The sequence below is a fragment of the Ailuropoda melanoleuca genome, chromosome 4 (assembly GCF_002007445.2).
Source record: "Ailuropoda melanoleuca isolate Jingjing chromosome 4, ASM200744v2, whole genome shotgun sequence".
Classification (NCBI taxonomy): Eukaryota; Metazoa; Chordata; class Mammalia; order Carnivora; family Ursidae; genus Ailuropoda; species Ailuropoda melanoleuca.
The window spans coordinates 24,346,311-24,369,951 of NC_048221.1; the positions used below are offsets into that span (position 1 = coordinate 24,346,311).

A 23,641-nucleotide genomic window follows, 5' to 3' on the forward strand; every position below is an offset into this window, starting at 1 on the left:
AATAGTAAATAAAAGCATTAATTCAGAGTAAAATGTAATTCATTGTTTAATTAATTGCTATTTCCACTTCCAAAGGCCTAAGCACATGGAAAGATCATATTGCTCCCTTGAAAGAACCATTGAGCCTTTAGCAGAAAGGCTTAAACACACACCCCTCTCCCCGCTTTTCTCACAGACAGAAGAGGACCTGTAAGGTCCAGAGAGCCCAGGCCGGCTGGCTAAAACAGGGCCTGATAAAGTGCCCTGTGGCTGAGTCATCCCCTCAGTTCACTCTTGACCTCCGGGAAAAAGAGAGTAAAGAGGCTGAATCATGCACCTCCACAGGGACTTCCTGTGCGAGAAAGATTTCTCATACAGAGAAGGATAGACTTAACCCTGGGTTTCCTCAATTTTCCCAAAGAGAGAAAAATCACTTCTCTTAGGAAAACTGCTGGTGTTCAGTGTGAGAGTTTCTGCAGCAAAAATTCCCTCTTGACACAGTTCAGCAGGCAAAGGTATCATGTTTACATCTGATTAGTGTGAGCCATTTTAGTACTTTTCCTTGTCTCCAACCCCCACCCTCCATCTTCCAATCCCCCACGCTTAAAAGTCAACTCCTCGTGACTGCATACAGTTGGCAATTTTAGGAAGAAACAGATTGAAAACCAGATGCTTGTTTTTGATCAACAGTTGATGAAGAGCTTCTAAAGGAATAAAGGCCATCTACTATTCCCTTTAAGGAAAGAAGACTTCTTTAGGATGGGGTTTTCTTTTAGGATTCCTTCATACTTTCTTTGCATGCAGAAATATTACACTACCTTCAATCTATTACTATTTGCGGGGTGGTAGGAGACAGTTGACATTTTTAATTAAAAGAGAGTTCTGAAACATTCTAAATCCCACCACGGGATTACTCTCATGAACTGTGTCACACATTCATCTAGTGATTCATTCACTCACTCACCCAGAGTCCCTACGTGGGCCTGACACAATCTTGTGCCTGAAGAGGCAAACGGGATTTCAACCTATTCCCTGGTCACCTGGAACTTTTGTTTCTTATTTCGTCCTATTCTGAATGATCCACACTGGTTCTGAAGATACTTATGAAAGACCACCAGAGGAGAGAAGACCAACGATTAGTCTAAATTACATCGTTTTTATTTCACTCTCTCCCTACCAACGATTAGTCTAAATTACATCGTTTTTATTTCACTCTCTCCCTGATGGCCCATCCTCTAAATATTCAGCATGAACTCGTGCTTTCAGAGATGCAGGGTCTGCAGAAAGTATGATTTATTTGATAAACAAATGATTTCCTAAAGAAAGTGAAGAGTCAGGATCAGAATCAGAAGGTTCAGAAAATTTATTTTGAGCTTTTGAAAAAGAATGGCACTAAACTGTTGATTAAAAAGAACAGTGATGACATGGTGAAGGGGACTGAGAGATACAGGCTTCCAGTTATAGAATGAACAAGTCACAGGGATAAAGGTACAGCATAGGGGAATATAGTCAATGCTATGTAATTGTGTTGTATGGTGACAGATGGTAGCTACACTTGGGGTGGGCATAGCATAATGTATACACTTGCTGAATCACTATTTTGTACACCTGGAACTAATGTGATATGGTGTATCGATATGTCCGTAAAATAAATAAATAAATACTTAAAAATTAAAAATTTTGAAATATAAATAATAATAAAAAAAAAGAATGCTGATGCCTATCACATCAGTCTTAATTAGACTATCTAATTAAGAGACTTTATTTAAAAGGAAGGAGAGGAAGCAAGCAACGAATCCATTTTCTTACTCTGCTACTATACTGAGAGAAGAGGGTCCTGGGGGATCAAACCCTTGCCTCCTGGTCCAGCGTTAGCACCACAATCCTACCAGCTGAGCTAACAGGAATTGACTGCTTAATGGAATTAGTCTTCCACTTTTAATTGGCTAGAAAACTTGCCAAGAAGTTTTGCCTAACAGTCTGCCTGACAGAAAACATGAGGATGGTCCCTACCAATGGGAATCGAAGGGGCGCCTGGGTGGCAGAGCGGTTAAGCGTCTGCCTTCAGCTCAGGGCGTGATCCTAGCGTTCTGGGATCGAGCCCCACGTCAGGCTCTTCCGCTATGAGCCTGCTTCTTCCTCTCCCACTCCCCCTGCTTGTGTTCCCTCTCTCGCTAGCTGTCTCTATCTCTGTCAAATAAATAAATAAAAATCTTAAAAAAAAAAAAAAAGGGAATTGAAGAGGATGACTATTCATTAAAGAGGCTAAGGCATGAAGCTGCTTGAAGCTGTAGGGCAAGGAAATGCTGCGGGGTGGGGGGTGGGGAGGGGTTGGCCAGAGCCTGTGGGAGCTTGCCCCTCGTAAACCCTGGGTTCCAAGGCCATCACCCCCAGCAGATGAGGTCACAACAAATTGCAACAGGTCTTGACAAACAGTTTCTTCCCAGGAGTCAGTAAGTCACCTGAAAAGGCTTAGTTCTATCTGTCTGAAATCCCCCCAGTGTGAACACACTACCAGAATGGTCCAGGCGGGGCTGTTTTCTTTGCTCCTGTGCAAAAAGCCACGCAAACAACTCTACTCTAGAACCTCAGGCTATAGTTTCCTTCAGCAGGTGGAAAAGCTCATATTTCTAACACTCTGCTAAATGTGGGAGTTGCCATCAAGATGCATCGAAGTGTACATTCTTGCTCAATAATTTCACTACTGGGAAGACAGCCTTTTGAAAGTGTGCAAAACTATAGCTGCAAAGACTACTTGTCGCAGGACTATTTATATCTTAAAAAATGGAAACAACTTAAATGTCATTCTACATGTGCTAGATATAGCCATAAAATGGAATATTGTGTAGCCTTTCAAAATAATGATGTAGAAAATAAACTTGTCTATATTTCCCAATTTTTCTACAACACACAAATAGTATTATAAAGCCTGTAAAACAACACCATGGGGGAAAATAATTTAAAAATCTCACATAGGCTAATGTTTACACAGTTAAAATGACAATTTAAACACACTGGAAGAACATAATACTAGGGTGAGCTTCTTTTGGTAAAAATCTCTCCGTAAGACAGATATTCATTCCCGTATTTTTAGCTATTAAAATCTGGATTCTATTACTTAAATTATCACTAACCTTTGCATTGTTATTTATCAAAATCTGGTCAAAAACTGGAAAATAAGACCATACAAAGGCTTAAAAAAAAAGCCTAGGTGGCTCAGTCATTAAGCATCTGCCTTTGGCTCGGGGCGTGATCCCATGTCTTCAGGCTCCCCGCTCAGCAGCAGGCCTGCTTCTTCCTCTCCCACTCCCCCTGCTTGTGTTCCCTCTCTCGCTGTCTCTCTGTCAAATAAGTAAATAAAATCTTAAAAAAAAAAAGTCATAAAATCCACATCCTGATATGGTCCAGGAACCTCATTTATAGGTAGTCTTCCTTCCATAATTCTGAGAAGCCCTACTGCATGGTTATGAAATCTGAACTAACAGTTAGCAGCTGAAGTGTAGATGTGAGAAGGTCTGCCACAGACAAAAAAAAAAAAATGCTGACAGCAGGGAAGAGTAGCAGCTGGCAGCTTGGTAATGTGAGAAGGTCTAGAAAAACCATGGCAAGTGGACCTGAGGACTCAAAAAAGCGCTGATTCCTGGAACCAACCAGCCCTACAGCATTAAGAGGCCAATGCAATATAGCAAAGCCTAGTGACTGATGCTCATCCCACAGTGGCAAATGGTAGTTTGTAAAATCTGTCTCAATAGACAGGAGAATACGGTACCTATTATATAATGAGATAAATGTGTGTCCTTGCATACCTATATTTTAAAAGTAGGATTTTATATCTATTTATGTATTGGTGCATGTATAGGTGTATGTGTATGACTTAGTTGTTTTTTTTTTAACTTGGGTTTTTAAAGGAGAATGTGTGGTAAAATCCAAATAGATCATGGTTTCATTAAGAATACTGTATCAATAGGACTTTCTTGATTTTGACGAATGTAGTTATACAAAATATTAACATTAGGGGAAGGTGAGGGAAGGGCGTACAGGAACTCTACCAGATTTGCAACTTTTCCGTAAATCTAAAACTATTCCAAAATGAAAGTTTACTCAATTATAGAGCAACAACACAAAGAATAAGGGCTTGGTTATTTAAATGTATTTTCTATCCCCTGCACCCTCTCCCCAAATCTCAAGGGGTCTGGAAACTAAGCTTTTACTGATCGGATCTGCATGCTTCGATGCACTACTGCACAGACCCTTTCACCCTAGATGGCTATCTTCCTTTAGAATCTGATAGCTCACAGCAAAATATCACGTTTACCCATTCACCACTCTGGGAAAAGGAGTGATTTCCCATAACAGAGTATTAAGAAAGTGATCCTGGTCCTCAGGTTTGCAAAGTCTGGAAAAGAAAGTGGTAGAACGCCACAGGATCCCAGTGCTCTCAGGACGGGAAGAGCTTCATCTGACAGGAAGCCCCATGGGGATGACCTCAACCACCACATCCCAGGCATTATCTCATCTTGGCAGTGTGTCATCCTCTACGTTCTCCCTCAAGTTGCTAAGAGGAAATGGGGAATGAGATGCAGCTCCAGCAGCCCACCTTGTTGTTAGGTAAATATTTTTAGCACTTTGAGGCATAGAGGCTACTTTTTAAGATCATCCCAGACATTCTGCAAAGGACCAATGGAGACTTTCTCCACTACATTCTAATGAAAAACCCATGCTGTGCTTAGAGCCGGCCAACAATGGTCAGCAACAGGAAAAAACACTCTGCTTCAGGGGGCCGTAAATATTTACTGTGTCTGATGGTGTATTTACTACTCAGTGATCATGCAAAACAAATGTTCTAGGACAAGACATGGTCTGTGTTCCCACAGGCTCATAGTTTGAAAGTTGGAAAGGAGCAGAGATGTCATCCAGTTTGCACATTTTACAGATTAGAAGATTGAGGCTCCAAGTACGCTCCCATCAAATATCTCCTTTTAAAGCATCTCCATTACAACACACATCCCCTGTTCACTGTTTATACATTTGTTTTTCACATGAGATTAGACGTGTGCATTTGCAGAGGGGCTTAGTACAGCAAGCTTCATAAGCGTCAATAAAAGTCTGAGACATCAGGATGGAAGCCCCAGCTCTGCCCTGACTCATGTTCCCTGGAATTTCTTTACTGCACCTAATTTTAAAACTGAGAAGACAAATCCTATCTTAAAAGGCTGAAACTGCAGCCAGGAGTACATTGGAAACTCACTTGCTGATATATTATAAAATTAATACAATCTATTCAAAATTAAAAAAAAAAATTCTTTCGCTCATTTCATCAGATAAAGACTAAAATGTTTTCTTTTTTTAAGTTAAGAATTTCTGGGATGTTGCTTTATCAAAGTTCACGGGTAGGAAGATTTACGGAGATAGGAAAGATTTTCAAAAACAGTGAGATGCAATGTAAAGGTTCCTGTTATTAACATACACACAGTTACACAATGCCAAAGAAACCCTTCAGCCCCAGAATGTATCTACATGATCTGAAGAATGCTCTAGGCTGCAAAACTGCTGAAAACCCTTTTCTTCACCTCCAATACATGAGTACCTCCAGTTCCTCATCTGAACTAATCAAGTTCAGGGTAAAACAAAATGGCAAATTAAGATCCCTACTTACAGCACTCGGTGTCTCAATTGCAAGACTGAGAAAGATGGACCTGGCTTGAGTCTTTGCCTAAGGTAGCAGCATTAGGGAAAGCTCTGTCACCCCCACTAGCTCATCAGGCAGAGGCTCTAAAGAAGCGACAAGGAGAACTTGGGAGGGTCCTAATGCGCAGGCTTCCCGAACCAGATCACCTTCTCAGCCGCACCACACTCCTTTGTTCCATTATGTGAGATCTTCGATGGCCTCCACTGAGGCAACTTACCCAATTAGCTGCCATCAACTCTGCCTGGCTCCCACTCTCCCACCTTCTCCATCAAGGCAGTCACTTAAAAAAGCCAAGTAGCTGAAGAAACTTCACTTTTCTAAAAGTACAAAGTTAACTAGCAAGTACTAGAGCCAGAGCAGATGTATGTGATACAAAATTTAAACATAATCACCCACAATCTGATGAGATGTTTCTAAGGCTTTAGTTACATAGTTTCATACTAGAGACTTCACCCCCACAAAGACCATTTAATTAGAAAAATTCTTGGGTATGATTCTGTGCATTTCAGAATAGCTATGTAATCACTTTGATTCTGTGTTTTGCCTTTTTCAGCCATCAGATTGATTTGAAATAGGTAATTCCATGCATTATAGCCAAAATGTTAATTTAAAAAGGATCAAAAGGGAACAGTTTAGGGGAACAGCCCCCCCCACACACACATACAAATTTCCAAAACAAGAAATTGAGCACTGAACCATCACCAAAGAATGACAACATCTATTACAGATGTTATATTTAATCAAGATCTCAGCATTTACTTATTTGCAAAGACCTTTTTCTTTTCTTTTTCTTTTTGGCTAATAATTTGTAAGCACTACACATTATGTTTTATAGACGTTAGCTCAGATAATCCTTACAATTGCCCTACAAGGTAGGAACCACTAATAAGCCTACTTGGAAGTGAGGAAATTCAAGACTAAGAAGGTTAAGTCCTCAGGTTATTAAATTGTTGTGGAGGCAATATTTGAACCCAGATCCTCCCCAAAGCTCATCCCACTTCTGACGTTTCCCTAAACATGGCCCATGTACCACGATTAGAATGTGAGATTTTTATTTATTTATTTATTTTAAGTAGGCGCCACACTGGGCATGAAGCCCAATGCAGGGCTTGAACTCACAACCCCGAGATCAAGACCTGAGCTGAGACTGAATCAGACACTGAATCAACTGAGCCATCCAGGCATGTGAGATTTTAAGATGCACATGGATACATACATTTTTGGTTTAATAGTTACCTATGTGTTTATTTTAATGTAGATTAGAAAAAAATGATTCAACCAGCAGATCTAACTTGGATCTTACTGCCAAGGATCTGGCTAATTTAGCATCAGTTACATACTTTGCAAGAGCTAGAAAAATAGTCAAGAATTCTCATGCCATTTCTTCTAAGGAATTAAATGATCTGGCCCACCAAAGGATGGACTCCATACTAGTCTCATTAGACTGGCACCCAGCTGACTTAATCAGCCCGGACATTAAGTGATTCCTTGCAGATGCCCAGAATCCAATGCTTTTACCTTCAAAGAAGAGTTTCTTTTCTTACCCCTCTCTTCTAACCCCATCAACTAACCCCCTCACCTCCCCCCACCCCTAATATACACATTCATCTGGTCCTGGGAGATTACCCAACATAATGTGAAGTGATTGAGAGCAGAGACATCTAGAAGGAAACAGACCTGCCCACTCATCCCTGTCTCCCCAACATGGCTCATCACAGAACTCTCTCTAGGGTGGCCATAGCTGACTCTTGAGCAAGCACCCTGTTCAAACAAAGGCCAGACATCAAAGCTCCAGCTGACTGAGAAACCTCTGGGGGGAAAAGTCCTCTTGGTGACATGGTATTTTTAGTTTATCCTTTCTCTTTATTGTTGAAGTGACTTTGTAACTTTTGGCTGTGGCTCTCTAAGAGGTAGCCTGACTGTGTGTTATATATATGTATTTTTCTTAAAGATTTTATTTTATTTATTTGACAGAGACAGCCAGCGAGAGAGGGAACACAAGCAGGGGGAGTGGGAGAGGAAGAAGCAGGCTCCTAGTGGAGGAGCCTGATGTGGGACTCCATCCCAGAACTCTGGGATCACGCCCTGAGCCGAAGGCAGACGCTTAACAACTGCGCCACCCAGGCACCCCAATATATATATATATGTATTTTTAAAGTAACTTCTAATTGCACATGTAACACATGAATACTTTCTCCTTGTAAAAACATAAACTGCTAAAGATTAAACTAGAGCTGTCCCAGATGGCCGCTGGAGCCAATACCAGACCCCATTCTCAGAGGGAATCATTTTAATGAAGTTATGGTGAAATCCTTTCCAGTTACTTTCAATACATTTGTGTATCTTTGAAAAATAAATAATTGCTTTTTTATGGTTTCTACAAATATTTTGTTTATTTTAATGAAACTGGTACAATGTCCATTTAAAACCCATTTCCTAGGCTAAAAAGTACAAATGAAATAAAAAAGAGCAGTGTTCTGTTGAATACACTTTTGCATTAATAACTTCATTAACTGTTAACGAAAATTACAACTTTTCTTGGCTCTTCCGACAAGACTTTTATCTTAAAATGCTTTCTCTTCAGGAAGTCATCTTTGGAGTTAGTCATTATTCTCACCATCTCTGTCATCTCGACTCCGGCCTGATAGTTCTCTTCTTTGGGTCCAGACGCACAAATTTTAAAAGTAGCTTCAAGTTAAGGAAAGGCCATTTTTTTCACAGTTCAGTTCTCTGAAAAACTTTCATCTCCCACTGAAAGTCATAGTCCAGGAGTGAAGCAATCACTCCCACTGGTAGATCTTATTTATCACAAGCCTGAAAATGCAAAATCCTGGAAACGGTGGCCTCTCTGTGCACACATGTAATTTTTAAAAAGGAGAGGGCAATATGAAGGGGACTGAGGCTTTTTTTTTTTTTTTTTAGAGAGAGAGAGAGAGTGCATGGGGAGTGACAGATGGAAAGGGAGAGAGAGAACCCCAAGCAGGGTCTACACCCAATGTTGTGCTTGATCTCCCAACGCTGAGATCATGACCTGAGCTGAAATCGAGTCAGACACTCAACCCACTGAGCCACCCAGGTGCCCCAAGGGGGCTGAGGTTTCATCACCAAAAATCAGCACAACAAAAACAAGTGATAATGGATAATGGGAACTAGAGTTCAAATTACCATTTGTTTTAGAGAGAGGGGGTGTCAGTTTTCAATTCCATTTTGAACACTACATCACAAAAGAATGATTTTATTTATTTATTTATTTGAGAGAGAGAAAGAGAGAGAGAGAGAGTGGGGGGGTGGGGTGGAGCAGAGGGAGAGGGAGACAGAATCCTAAACAGGGTCTACACCTGGCGTGGGGCTTGATCTCACAACCCTGAGATCAGACCTGAGCCTAAAGCAAGAGTTGGACGCTTAACTGGCTGTGCCTCTGAGGTTGCCCCGAGGACTATTTTTTAAAATAAAAGAGGATTGAGGGTAAAGAAAAAAAAATAAAGAGTATCTAAATTGTTGAATGACCCCATTTATTCCTGCAAAACTTCAACCACGTCTTCTTCCTCCATTCCCAGTTCTTTTGGAGTGTGATTATCAGTGATTCTCTGACCTCTGCAGAGAAACCTGGGTGAATTCATCGGAAGGCCCTCTCTTTGAGAGGGGATTCTTTGAGTTTCTTGAGCTGTGTTGTCATTTTCACTTTGAAGTGAATTTCACTGATATCCTGTCCAATGACTTTGAGTTTAATGTATTCTCCTGCCTTCTTATCCCCCAAGTTCTCAGCTGAAGGTTTTGCCTCCTGGTCAGACATGGTGACGGTGGCTTCACCCAGTGTCTGCACAGCGGCGCTCTCAGGTAGGCAGAACCTCTCTCTGCGGTTTACAAATCTGTCTCTCTTCCCCACCTAAATAATTGCTTTTTATGTGATTTAGTTTAGCACACAAACGGCATCATACTCAAATTTCTGCAACTTGCTTTTTATTCTTATTTATTTATTTATTTATTTAGCAACTTGCTTCTTGAAATCTAACATTATATCTTGACAATCTTTTCATCTTAGGCTTACATCACTTTTTCTCCTTCTTTTCCTTTTTTTTTTTTTTTTTAAATTGCTGTATTGTATTCCATAGTATGGATATATATTTTAAAAGGTGAAAATATCATGCAATTCAACTTTGGCTTTTCCAGGGCACTTTTTCTTAGAGAGCAATGACACATAAGAAGAAACTCCCCTTTCAGTTCTGTCCTTTCTGGGTTCTAGAAAACTGCCACAGACTTCAGTAAAAATAAGAAATGGGTCACAATCTGAGTGAGGGATTGACCTTAGTTTCATAAATCCTGGTGCAATGACATGTTAACAGGCTATGGAGTCAGGCAGAATCCCAATTCAGAGCTATGTGGCCTTAGACCTGTTAAACAATGTTTCTGAATCTCAGACTCATCATCTACAAAATGAAGATATTACTATTTACCTTTCAAGGTCACTGTCAAGACTGTGCAAGAAAAGGAAATGAAAACAGCAAGCAGAGAAACTGACACATGGTAAACACTTAATGCCTGACAATTATTTTAAGCTTCATGGCACAGTTCTGCTCAACAGTGCAGAATGCAAATCAATTTCTATTGCATAAGATTTCTAGTTTATGTTAAAAACTTATTAGTTCCCTTTGGAACATCTTGTTAAAACGGATACTGCACCCTGTGGATTTATAGGCAGGGAAATTGAGATAGAGATATGCTCAAGGCAGATAGATCCATCATGGAGCCAGGATTTTCTAAGAGCCATTGAGCTCCTTTTTTTAATGATTTATCAATAAGTTAATAAACAGAATGCTTGAAATTGCTACCTGAAACCTTCTAAGTATATTGTCGGGAAGCTTGCCTGCCCTTGTTAATTGCCTTCAAATGACTATTATTCAAATTAATTGAGCTAAACAAATTAAAAACAACTAAAAGGAGCAAAGTCTTTCAGGCAAAGAGGATAATATTTAATGAAATAAAGCAAAACAAAAAAGAAATAGGAAAATAAAACCAATACAAATGGATGCTGCCACCAGGATTCCAGCCAACAGATAATGAAACAGGTTTTGCCTCAATCATGTAGTAGGGCTGAAATCATCAGCCTGAAGGACTCGGGACTCTGGATCAATTTCCCAATATGACATGGAGTAAGAGGAAAACAGAAGGTGGTTTTCTGGCAACAGCAATGTTGCCTGGGAGCTCTGTAGGCTCTGGTCTCTTTATCTTGTCACCTCCTCTATCACCTCTACCAAGTCCCTGAACATCACATATGGCAGACAGCCTCTTAGGGTGGCTTCTGTGACTCCTGCCTTCTTCTTGTGTTCATGCCCTTGTGAAGTCTTCAGTTCTATAACCACAAGGAACTGAATGCTGCCAACAACCATGTGAGGTTTTTGTGTTTTTTTTTTTTTTAAGATTTTATTTATTTGTTGGAGAGAGAGAAGGAGCACAAGCAGAGGGAGTGGCAGGCAGAGGGAGAAGCAGGCTCCCTGCTGAGCAAGAAGCCCGACGTGGGACTCGATCCCAGGACCCCAGAATCACAACCTGAGCCAAAGGCAGATGCTTAACCGACTGAGCCACCCAGGCACCCCAACCATGTGAGTTGTTTAGAAAAAGATCTTCCCTAGTCAAAACCTTGATTCCAGCCTTGTGAGACCTGGAATTAGAGGACCCAGCTAAGCCATGCCAAACTCCTGATCCACAAAAACTGTGAGATGATAAATTTATGTTGTTATAAGAGGCTCAATTTGTGGTGATATTGTTATAGATAACTAATACATCACATTTGCTTCCGTGTCTGCATCTGAACCGAGAGGAGAAATCATATAAAGCCTGGTCTCACCAGTAATGAGACAATAAAAATCTACAGCAGTACTGGGTCTGTTTGATGATACTTGAAATGAGCCTTATTCCAAAAACAGGTGCTATATTTTGTGGGGGTTTTTGTTCACCAATTTTTCCTTTTTTGTTCACAGTGAAAGAGAACAACATACATTTTAACATATAATAGAACTTCAGGAGCAGATGATCTCCCTGGGAGATTTCCCTGACTTCCTAATTGATTTACCAGCTGCCAGACCCCAACTTCACAGACCTACTCTCTCTGTCCTTGACCTTCTGGAAAGACCATTCCAATCAGATCATATTCTTCTTCCAAAACCATCCCTGCCTGGAGAATTAAAACCAAACTCATTAGCAAGGCTCCAAGTCCAGGTTTGTTGAGTGAATAAAGAAATGAATAAAGGCATGAGGTAGAAAGCATATCCCACTGCACTGAAGTTGTGATTTCTCAACGGCAAAGACTGTATCCATTCATTTTTACTTCCCCAGTGCCAAGCACAGGGTTTGCCAGGCAGCAGCTGCCTCAGGTTGCCACTAGGATGCTGAGATAAAAATGCAGCATCACACTCCACTGTTCTAAGGATCTCTGTGTCACCTTAGTGGTGTTCATTCTGGCACCTTGCACTTGTGACAAGGAGCCCAGGCTTTCCCAGGCCAATAATCTGCCCATTATATAGTAACATTTAGCAGCTAACAATATAACACACCATCTGTTTAGTAGTCTAAAATTCCCGCTTGGGTCCATAATTCCTTCTTCACTGCAATCTAAGGGACTTTTGTTTATACCTTTCATTTGGTATGTTTTACTCCACTTCATACCTCAAGGGAGCCTGAGGACACCAACACAAACTGTGCAGAAATGTAGAGATTAGAAACATGGAGCTGCAGGAAATAGGAGTTGAAAGAAGAGACCTTGTAATGGTCTCATGGCTTCTGGAGATGTGTTGAGACTGAAAGCGTGTAGCCAGTTTAGCAACAGTTAACCAGAGTTAGCAAGAGAGGGCAAAAATGACCAGAGAACTTCCACGCCCAGCTATTGTTGATTCAAAAGGTACACGTAAAGAAATTGCTGTGAACGGGCTCAGCGTCTGTGGATGCTATTTGATTTGCTGGTTTTGCTGCTTTGAATGCTCTTCTGTGTGCCGGAAACTACACAGTGCTGTTTCATAGCAGAGCTTGCTTGTGCACTAACTTTACGACCTTTTCCCCATTCGGTCAACCCTCCCCCCACCCAGTCTTTGATCAAATGTATCTATAGCGAGCCCATATCCTGTCTCTTTCTCCTCCCAGTCAAAGCGCTAAGAAGCTAAGAATCATTCATAAGGACAGATGACTATTCAAAGCATCCCTTCCAAAGGCACCTGCACTGTCACAAGGAATAAACGAATAATTATTTACAAATTATTTATTTACAAATTATTTTCAAATACACCACCTTATTTGATGCTCAGTGCCTAGCCCACAGTAGGCACTCATTTGTATTTAAGGAATGGATGGGTTAAGAAACAGAGGCTCAGAGAGCTTAAGTGACTTGCCTAAGGTCACACAGTGAATTAAAGGCAGAGCGGAGGAGGAGAACACAGGTTTCCTGATTCTACATTCCAAGCTTTCACTATTCCCACCAAGTCAAAAACCAGAGACAGGAAGATTCACCAGAAGAATTTCAATTTGGGGGGGAACTGGTCTTCCCAACTCCCCAGAATTTAATGCACGAAAGCAGTTTCTTCTGCAATTCAACCCTACTTAAATTAAGGCACATTCTAAGAATCCAACTTGCAAACTCAAACCAGAATTCAGCCTCATTTCAGGTGGTTATTGGCCAACTGTGTTTCCATGTAAGATGCTTTCAAGGTAGAAGCAGTGAGCTTGGGGCTCAGAAGGAGCCTTTTGTCACCTCGTCCTTCAAAGACTCTCTGTTGCCTTAGGATTGCTTGAAAATTGTGAACTCCCGATTTTTAAAAAAGTTGAGAAGACTTTAAGAGCTCTGGCCCCACCGACTGAGTGCAGAGCGTGGGGGTGAGGTGGGAGTTGGGGAGAATGGCTCGGGCCGCTGCCCCCTTGGAGTTTATGAGGCACAGGAAGCGATCACAGAGACAGGGACTGCACAACCACACTAAGTACCATGAACTAGAGAAAAGTTCATTGTAGAGCAAAGCAAACCGAGAGCAGAGGAAGTAGCTTAAAGCAAAACTTGCTAACGTTGTGACATTGAAACTACCTTTAGGTTTTATTTACGGATTAAATGATATGATGTTTGAGATTTGCCTTAAGATGCCAAAATAAAGAAATAAAGGGTATATGGATGGGGGCATAGGTAAAAGAAAAACGGTAAACTATGGATGACTGTTGGAGCTTGGTAAACCAGGACCTGGGGCTTGAGAATTTCTGCAGTAAACAAAAATAAAATAGTTGGGGAGTTAATTCAGAGCCATGTCATTTGGTAGCTCTGTGACTTTGGGCAATTCACTTAACTCTTCAGAGCCTCGGTTTTCTCAAGCGTACAATGGCTGCGATACCCCCTTCTCTTGGAGAGCTTTTTTGAGACTTAAGTGATAATTAAATATATGTAAAGAACCTAGTATTATTTGTGAAAAAAAGGTAGAGCTCAACAAAAGGGAGTGTATTATTGTTATCAGGTAACAAAGTTCCCTGCGGGAGGGCAGAGAACACACTCCCACATACACACAGTCTCCATTCACCTCTCCCAGTAAGACATCTTAATATACTTGATGTGCATGTGACTTTTTAAAAAGGCTGAACTGCATACTAATTATTATCAGTAGGTATCCAGATCTTTATTTAGTAAAACCACTAAAAGAACTGTATTTTTATCTTAATCACTGTGAATCAAGCCTCATTCACCTCCTGCAGATGCGAGCGCCAGCCTATTGTGACGCGATGTCCTTCTGTATGTTCACAGGGGCTTACAAAATAGCACCTAAGTACCCTCTACCTACAGAATCAGAAAGTTGTTTTTTTTTTTCCACCAGAAACTTACATAATTCATCTTTACAAGTTTGCATGAGAAGCCAGAACTCTGGTTTACTTAAAATAAAAATAGCACACACTTGAGGAGTTTTTTCCATAGATACCTACAATGTGGCTTAGTGTTAATGCCCGGATTCATCCAACGGTAATGGAGCTATGGCCTTGATCAACTGTCCTTAAGCTCTTTCGGTCTCATTTTTTTCGTTTGTAAAATGGGGACAGTAACAGTAGCAACTTCTCAGGGTTGTTGAAAGGATGAAAGGAGAATATATATACATGTTAAGTCACACCATAACAGCCCTAGGATTGCTAGCTGCTTTCATTATTCATGTACCATGACCTCAGCCAGAAAACTCTCACACCGATATCACTTCCCTCCCATGATGTCCATAGCCTGCTGCACCTTAAAGATGATGTTTTATCAACTCTAGTAACCCAAAATAGGTGGTCCCTCCCCACCTCTGGGTGAAACGAGAAATTTAATTACCAAAGAAAACACACTTTGTTTTCTATTTCTAGATACCGATCTTAAAGTAGCACAAAAAGTGGAAGAGTGTGTCTGAAAACACGTTTTCGTCTAGGTCGGCTGTTTCTAGAATTCAGAGAACAATGCCTTCTAAAAATACCGCGCCTGCATCTTTGCCGGCTTCCCCCTTCAGAGGGCTGCCTTCACACTCCGGCCGGACCTGACAGCTGAAAGGACCTTTTGGAAGCGTGCCTTCCAAAAGGCAGTCCCGTGCCTTAGATTTTACTGATTTTGGCTCAAGATCCAAAATAAAGTTGCTTTGTGCATTTTCTGAGCTTTAAGCAGTGCCTCCCCCCACAGTAACACACTCCCAGACACTTATCAACAACGTTTTTAAGCCCTATTTGTTTAATTGATGCTTTCCCACATCATCCATCATATGTAGGTACAAGGCACTGCAGCTCCTGGAATTTTTGAAAATACAGGCAGTCTGATGAAATCGGGGTGTTACCGACATTTCTTTGTAAACTTGTTTATTTAGAACTTGAAATGAGTTGTTTTTTCCTCCCCCAGGCAGAGGAAACAAAGCAATCTGAGGTCTATGTAACCCATGGTACAGTCAAAAAAATTATTTAAAACCTAACTGCCATGTGTATTTACTTGACAACCCCATGCAGACTGCTAACAGTTTACCTGCCTAGCACTAAGGAGGTGCTTGAGGACAGGCTGGGTACACACACATTCCAGGCCCTCAAGGCTCAAACTCTAGTCTCATGTCTATTTATCAATCATCATATAGAGCTTACAGATGCCACGCACTGTGCTGACCACCTGACAAATACTAACTTATTTAATCCCGTAACAACCTTACGAGGCAGATATTACTATTAGCCCCATTTACAAATGGGGAAACCAAGGCACAAGAGAGGTCTTGTAACCTGTTTTAAGGTCCTACATTAGTAAGTGATGGTGTGAAGACCCAAAGCCAGGTGGTCTGGCTCCCAGGTTCACCTATTTGCTTGTTCACCAGGCTGCCTTTCAGTGGGGAGATGCCCTCGGATTCCACTGGAGAGCCCTAGCTGTGTGCTGGAGAGGGTGTTATGTCTCCCATGTCCCCAGTTCCTTCATGGCTGCTGGGCTCCCCTCTCCTCTTCTTCCTCCGCCCATCTCTGCTCTAGTTACTGACACGAGGCTGAGTCTTTACTATGGCCCTAACTTCCCCTGCCTGTTTCCACGCACTATGGATTGATTCCACTTGAAAATCCTCTCCTCTCCTGTCCTCCTCTGAGCCCTTATCAGTCCTCACCTGGACTATTTCGAGAACCTTCTACAGGGTTCCCCTTCTCAGTCTTCCTCCAATACTCTCTTTTCTTTTCTCTCTCTCTCTTTTAAAGATTGGTTTATCCATTTGAGAGAGAGACAGAGCATGTGAGTGGGGTGAGGGGCAGAGGGAGAGAGAGAGACAGAATCTTAAGCAGACTGTGTGCACTGAGCGCGGAGCCGATGTGGGGCTCTATCTCACGACCCTGAGATCATGACCTGAGCCGAAACCAAGAATCGGACACTTAACCGACCAAGCCACCCAGGTGCCCTCAATACTCTCTCTTCTTAAAAAAACAAACAAAAACCCGTGTTATGGGTTTCTTTTCTTTTAGTGTATAAGTAACACATGATTTCTGCAGAAAAGGTATAAGATCCAGACAAGCAAAAAGAAGAAAATTAAAATTACCCAAAGCTATCCCCAGAGATAAACCTATCTTCAAGTCACTTCAGATCTTATCTCTCTTGATATATTATATAGATATCAACATCAGTCTGTCTATCATTTATCTATAAAATCTGTTTCTTAGCAATGATTCATTATTGTTAGGCTAACTGGGTCACAGCACACATTGGGGGCACAGACCTTCAAGGTTCCTAGTGGAGTCCGGCCTTGTCGACTCGGCCACTGCGCCCACTGTCACCCAAACCTCAGAGCACACAGTCCCAGGTCACAGACCCTGGGAGCACACTGTCAGCCCTGAAGTCCTAGGAGTCTCCCTACACCATCTGACTTACTCTGCTCCCCCCAACATTTCCCAACCCTAGGCCTTCCGTTAGGGCTCCTCCTTGGGCAGGGAAAGCCCACACAAACAGTGGTGTGGGTCACATGCAACAAAAATGCCCTACTGTAGAAACAAGAAGCTTCCTCCCGGGCCTCCCCCAGGCTGAGGGCCTCCAAGCGCGCTGTGGCCCCTGCAGGTTCTAATCCTATTCCATTATTCATTGCTGTCTTCATATATGGAGTGCTGTATCTCACGGGAGGGAGAATCTAAGTAAGAGTTCACCTGGTTCTTCCTCTTGTAGTTTCTTCGGTTGAATCAGAGCCCAGAGATATTGGAGAGCTGAAAGAATGGAACCTCTGGGCCCATCACTGACCACAAGTGACTGGAGCCCAAGAGGCACAGCCTGGCAAGTCACCTGACCTCCTACATGCCAATGTCCCCTTTGAAGGTCACACACACACACACACACACACACAAGACCGAAATTGCTATTTTCTTAAATGTAGCAGCAGAAAGCTACAGGGCTCGGCCCCTTTCTCCTTACTTCTGCAGATCAAAGTCATGGCTAGTTCTCTTTCGTTTCACAGAATTAAAGGAAAAAGCCCTACAGAATTGTCACAAGCTGATTCACAAGCTGTGAAAAACCCACTTGTATACTATGCCATTCTTAATGGTCAACCTAAAGAAGAAAATGTGAAGCATGCAGCTGGTAATCTTTCCAGCTTCAGGCTGGGCTGCCCCATTCATCAAATCCCGGGCCTGCCATGTCTACTTTATCCTCTCCACCACTGCCTTGATTCACTGGAATTATTACTTCTCAAAGAGGAAGGCTGGCTGCTCAATGGGCATATGGATCCTGCACTGCCTTTAAAAAAATAGTGAAAGCCCGAGCTAAGAATAGCCAGGGTGCATCAGTTGAGTCTCTATTTGAAGTTCAAGGGATTTTGTGTTTAAGAATACAAGACCTCCCAGAAATGGCAGATTTTTAAACACCGGATCTGACCTAAAGATGGAAATCTGTACATACTATGAACCTTGTTTCTTACTTCTTTCAGTGCAGCACTTCTGCCTACTCCCTGAGCACAGGGTGAGGAGGTAACCAAACAGACCACACATAGCATCGTCAGAGAGAAATTCAGGGAAGACGACAGGTCAGAAGTCTACCAACAAACAGGTCTGGTGATTGTGAGGAAGAAAGACCATATCTTCCACCCTCAACTATACAACTGAGTTATCATTATGATCCAAGGTTTTCTTGCTACATTTTTTTTTAGACTGTTTTGTTAAGAACTGAAATTAAGGAATGCTTTAAAATTACAGAGCCCCTTTCACACACCATGAATCCTCATTTTTCCTTTCTTGGTTGACTACTTGAAAAGCACGTACTTCCAAGGGTTATGCCAGGCACGGCAGGCACTGACATAACCGGTGGAAACACAGACTCCTATGGAAGCCTCTAGAAGCGGCACCTGACTGAGGACCAGGGAGAGCTTCTCAGTGGAGGTTATGAGAAAGTGGAGACCCAAAGGACAACCAGGCCAGGGTGAGGATGAAGGAAAGGAGATTCCAGCAGAAGGAGCAGCAGGTGGAAGGGGCTATGGTCAGGGAAGTCTGGTCCATTTCAAGAGAGAAAAGAAATGGTAAAAGACACAGGGGACAGGCAGGGCTGGGGCTTACAAGTAACGTTGAGAAGGAGGCCTTCTCCTTGGGCTTTCTCTAGAGGGAACAGGAAGAGGCAGCAAAAAGGGTAAAGCAGCAGAGCAACAGTCCAACTTGTGTTTTAGGAAGGTCCCTCTGGCTTTCTGTAGGGAATAGATGTGAGGGGGAGGAAGAAGGCAGCAGGAATGCAGGCCAAAGAGGAAATGCCTTCAGCAAAGAAAGAGGCATCGGGGCTGGAGAAAACCAGAGGATTCCAGAGATACTTAGGAGGCGGGCAAGTTGAGACTTGGTGATACAGATTCAGTGTGGGAAATGAGGGGAAGGAACCAGGCCATCATGCCACCCAGGTTTCTGGCTTTGCCAACAGAGAGGTGCTATTCAGGGGGACACAAATACCTTGAGGGGCAGTGGGTTTGGTGGTCGGGGCAAGGCAGGAGCTGTACTTTAAACAAGTAAAGGGTGAATTCTGGGAGAGACATTCAGATGCAGCTGACGAGGAGGCCTCACTCAGGACCCCAGTGGACATTTCCATTTAAATGATGGCCACAAGAAGAGGAACGTGTGAAAGAATCCAAGGTGGAGTGGCCAGAAAGCGGAGGCTGAAACAGGAGAGTGTAGGTCATGGAAGCCACACAGAAGGGAGAACTGGATCAGGAACGGTCAGCCATACCATGCGGCAGAGGTCAGGATGGAAAAAAAAAAAAAAAAACCATTAGATGTGGCCATGGCAACACCTGGTTGGCCAACACCATATGATGTCTGGCTATCGGGTCAGATGAGGACTAAGGGAGGAATCAAGACCGGAGTGGATCTAGGAGCAAATGGAGCTGAGGATAGTGGAGAGGGGAGAGATGGAGGTGAGGGGCAGGATGGAGGGGTACCTGCCGTCACCAAAGGGGTTTCACTGCAGCGAGAAAGACTTGAGGCTGTCAGGCAATATTACTGTTGCCATATTTATGCAGAAGATAAAATGACTTTCCCAAGAAAGTGGAGGAACAGGAATCCAAACACGTGTTTTCTGACTTTCAGAATGTCTCACCCTGGTAGCAATACACGGATTTTACTGATATGAAAACAAGTACTCTGGGCGGCCTGCCCCCTGAGTGACTGCACCACAGAACTAGACTGTGAAGGGGAAACAGCTGCGAGACTGAATCACAGCTCTCCCACATTTGAGACACACACGGCACAGATGATGGATGAGAGCTGCCATCAGTAAAGGCATTCCAAGTTCCTATCCCCAACCCGAAAACGCAAGGAAATTTAACTTCTGAAGCCACACCTCCAAAAAGACAAGCACCATTTTTCAACCCCACTATTTGGCTTTCAGAGGGCTTCTTTTCTCTTTCCAGTTAGGTCATTTCACTCAGTTTGGAGGTGGGGGAGGTCAGAGGGCCTGCAAAGCAGCAGAGGCCAATGCTGGGGAGGGAGAGGTAGGGCTGGGGGCGCTGAGCCAGTGTCCCTGGGAGATGTCTGCCAGCAGGGTGGGGGTGGGGTGGCTGGGCGATCTGAATCCACAACCAGCCCATCCCGGGAAGTAGCATCATTGAAAGGCACCAAGCCACACGAAATACACACAATTCAGGGAGGAAAAAAAAAAGTAATAATAAGGGAAATAAGGGAAAGAGGAGATAATAAGGGAAAGAGGAAGAAAAAGAAAATGAAAATGAAAGACCTATGTCTAATATCTGTCTGGAAGGACACTGACTCAACATTTTAAGAAGACTCAACCTCTTTCCTAATAAGGGAAAGAGGAAGAAAAAGAAAATGAAAATGAAAGACCTATGTCTAATATCTGTCTGGAAGGAGATAATAAGGGAAAGAGATAATAAGGGAAAGAGGAAAAAAGAAAATGAAAATGAAAGACCTATGTCTAATATCTGTCTGGAAGGACACTGACTCAACATTTTAAGAAGACTCAACCTCTTTCCTTAGCTCTTTCCCCAAGCCTTCACATACCAACATGGGACTAAAGGATTCTTAAGTTATCAAACCTAATACTGTGATTTCACTTGTCTCTTTATTGCTGATAAACTCTGTCTTTTATTAGTGTTTTATTACACCAACAATTCATAAATACGCATCCTCCTTACAGACATGGCTTGAATCCCCTCAGGCCCCCTCCCCCCGCACCTCCACCCCTAAGGAGCTCCCTTCTCTGCTGAAGTGCATGTAGGTGGCTCTTCTTCCAGACCTTTCTCTGTGCATTTACACATATAGATTATATAAACATAGATCCCCTCTTTACTTGTGTCTTGTGTTTTATAATTTTCCCAAGCAAACCAAAATTCTATTCCACTTTGAGAGTTTTTTTTTTTTAATTTCAAAGGATCCATCACAATTGTAGTTGATGCTTCTGTTGTAATAAAACTGGAATTAAAAAGAGAAAGAGAGGTTTATGGAGCTCGGTTAGACGCTTTGCTCTGCCTTCCAAGATCAATTGACTTGCTTCTTCATAATCTAAGTAAGGTCTAAGCAATGTCATTTATTTGAAAATTTATATTAGAGCTTTTCCAAATCCCTGGCACACATTCTCCCTTAAAACTAACCATGGAAAGCAAAGCCTGTTATATAAGCAGCCAAGTCTGCAGCCATGGCCCATAATTCTTCAGCTGCCAGGTCACATGACTGATAACAAGGCCGAGATAAACGCAATAATTAAAAAAAAAATTCTTTTCTAGAAGAAAAATGACTTATGTATTTGAAAAAATAAAAAACAAAAAGATTCAAGCTATTCCCATTGGGACCCATTCTAAATAGTTATTCTTCAACAATAAAACAAAAAGAGTTTTGATTTTTTTAAAAAAGATTTATTCATTTGAGAGAGAGAGAGTGAGAGAGTATGTGTGCATGCAGGAGGAAGGACAGAGGGAGAGAGAACCCCAAGCAGACTCCTCGCCGTGCGCAAAGCCCAGTGTGGGGCTCAATCCCACAACCCTGACACCACGACCCCAGCTGAAACCAAGAGTCAGATGCTCAAACACTTGAGCCCCCCAGGTGCCCCAGAAATTTGTTTTCTTAAAGAGCTACACCTATCATGGATACTGTGGGTTGCCTTTTTAATAGCTATCCCTCTTTCTCCTTCCTATGGAACCCCTGTTTTCTGCAAATATTTACTGCATGCCCACTTTATCATCTGAGTCGAACTGCCTAGCATTCCTCTGGGAGCTGTTACTGGCACAGGGATGAGCATATGACTTCACATGCCAAACATACTTAAAGGAAGGACTTATTTTCTAGAAAATGGGAGCACATTGCTTCCATAGCTATGAGAAGTCATCTTGCAACCATGAAAATCACCAGTCTGAAGTGTATGGAGGATCTGGGGAGATGCGAAGGCCTGGTGTTTGCTTTGAGTTAAGTAACTGAGTCAGTCAACTGCGGTCCGGTCTACCTCTGTACTTACTCTGTGAGACAGAGCACCCTTGCTGTCTAAGGTTCTGTGAGTCAGATTTCTGCTGCTTTTTCCAAATCGATCTGCCACCAAAGAAGGCAGGAGGGGAAATCTGGTGCCCTCTTCTGACCTATAAATTACATTTGACAGGTTTCTTTTTTTTCTTTCAGGGTCACTTACATAACCTATTCACTATATCCACATGCATTTTTGTCGCTGAAGACATTTCCCTAGGTTTGGAAACGACCATTTTAATGGTTTTAAGCCTAGTAACTAAATAAATATGATTAACTGGCTGCTACCATGGAGAGTTCAAGAGAAGCAAACTCATCTTGGAGGACACTGAGCCCCACCAGTGTCTATCAAGGTGCTTGGGGCTGGGGTCACAGCAGGGAGCACAATTGACAATCAGGGTCCCTGTATGTGCTTGTGGACTTACTTTCCGGTGACTAGCTCTAACTGCCAAGAGGAAACACTGGGGGAGGGGAGGGCCTCCTCTGGATAGGATTATCAGGGCTGACATGAGGCAAGGCCTCTACAAGGACGCAGAATAAAAGGCTGAGATCAGAGCAAGATGTGAGCCAGATCTGGGGGGAGAAGAAAGACAGGAATGTTTGAGGAACACCAGGACATTTTGGTTTACTAGAAGGTGCCAAGAGAGGGGGATGGTGGAGGGAATGAGGTTGGCAGGTAGGCAGGAGCCCGGGCATATCAGGCCCTGCAGGCCAAGGAAGCTGGATCTGTATTTCACTCTAAGGCAGGGATTCTTCATTGTTTTTGTGCCAAGAACCTCATGGGCAGCATGCTAAAGCCTATGGACCCCTCCTTACAAAGTGTTTTTAAATGACAAAGAACAAAACAAAACAAAACAGAAACCAAAAAAAAAAAAAAAAAATTAGGATTATGAAGGAGCACCTGGGTGGCTCAGTTGGTTAAACATCAGACTCTTGATTTCAGCTCAGGTCATGATGTCAGGGTCATGAGATCGAGCTGTGCCGGGCTCTGGGTTCAGTGGGGCGTCTGCTTGTCTCTCTCCCTCTGCTCCTCCCCACTGTCCCTCCCCGTCCCTGCCTCTCTCTAAAATAAACTCTTAAAAAAAATTTAGGACTATGAAGATCATAGTTGGGGGTACCGGGGCAGGGGGATAATGGAAGTGGTTTATCTTGGCACGGAGGAGTATTTTATCAATTACATTGTTTAGAGTTGCCAGCATATAGTGATAATAAAAAGCAGAATTGAAGTCAACTTATTGTTTTTTAATTCTTTAGCCAATGCATTCCCTTATTGTCTGAAATAGGGCAACTGCTCCCAACACTCCCCTAACACCCTGCTCTGGTACGCTTCTGATGAAGGAAACCCATTATATTAAAATAGCTATCAACATATTAGATAATTAATTTATCACATGGTACAAATGATTTCTTTGTTCATGCTTTAAATAACAAGATCTTGTGATGGGTCTCCTCACTACTGTCATTTTCAGTAATCATGGACATACAAGATTTAGAGATGTATGCAATCAGTGTAACGTAAAAAGAAAATATCAGGGCACTCTTTTGGTGACAAAGTCACGGGTA

At 42.4% G+C, this 23,641-nt stretch overlaps 1 protein-coding gene and 1 pseudogene across 2 annotated transcripts in view; both read right to left on the reverse strand.

The window, feature by feature from the left end:
• The window catches only part of ARHGEF3 (Rho guanine nucleotide exchange factor 3), a 308,374-nt gene that overhangs the window by 104,299 nt on the left and 180,434 nt on the right, over window positions 1-23,641 (reverse strand). The gene's annotated exons all lie outside the window — the stretch shown is intronic.
• Window positions 8,963-11,112, reverse strand: LOC117801900 (annotated as a pseudogene).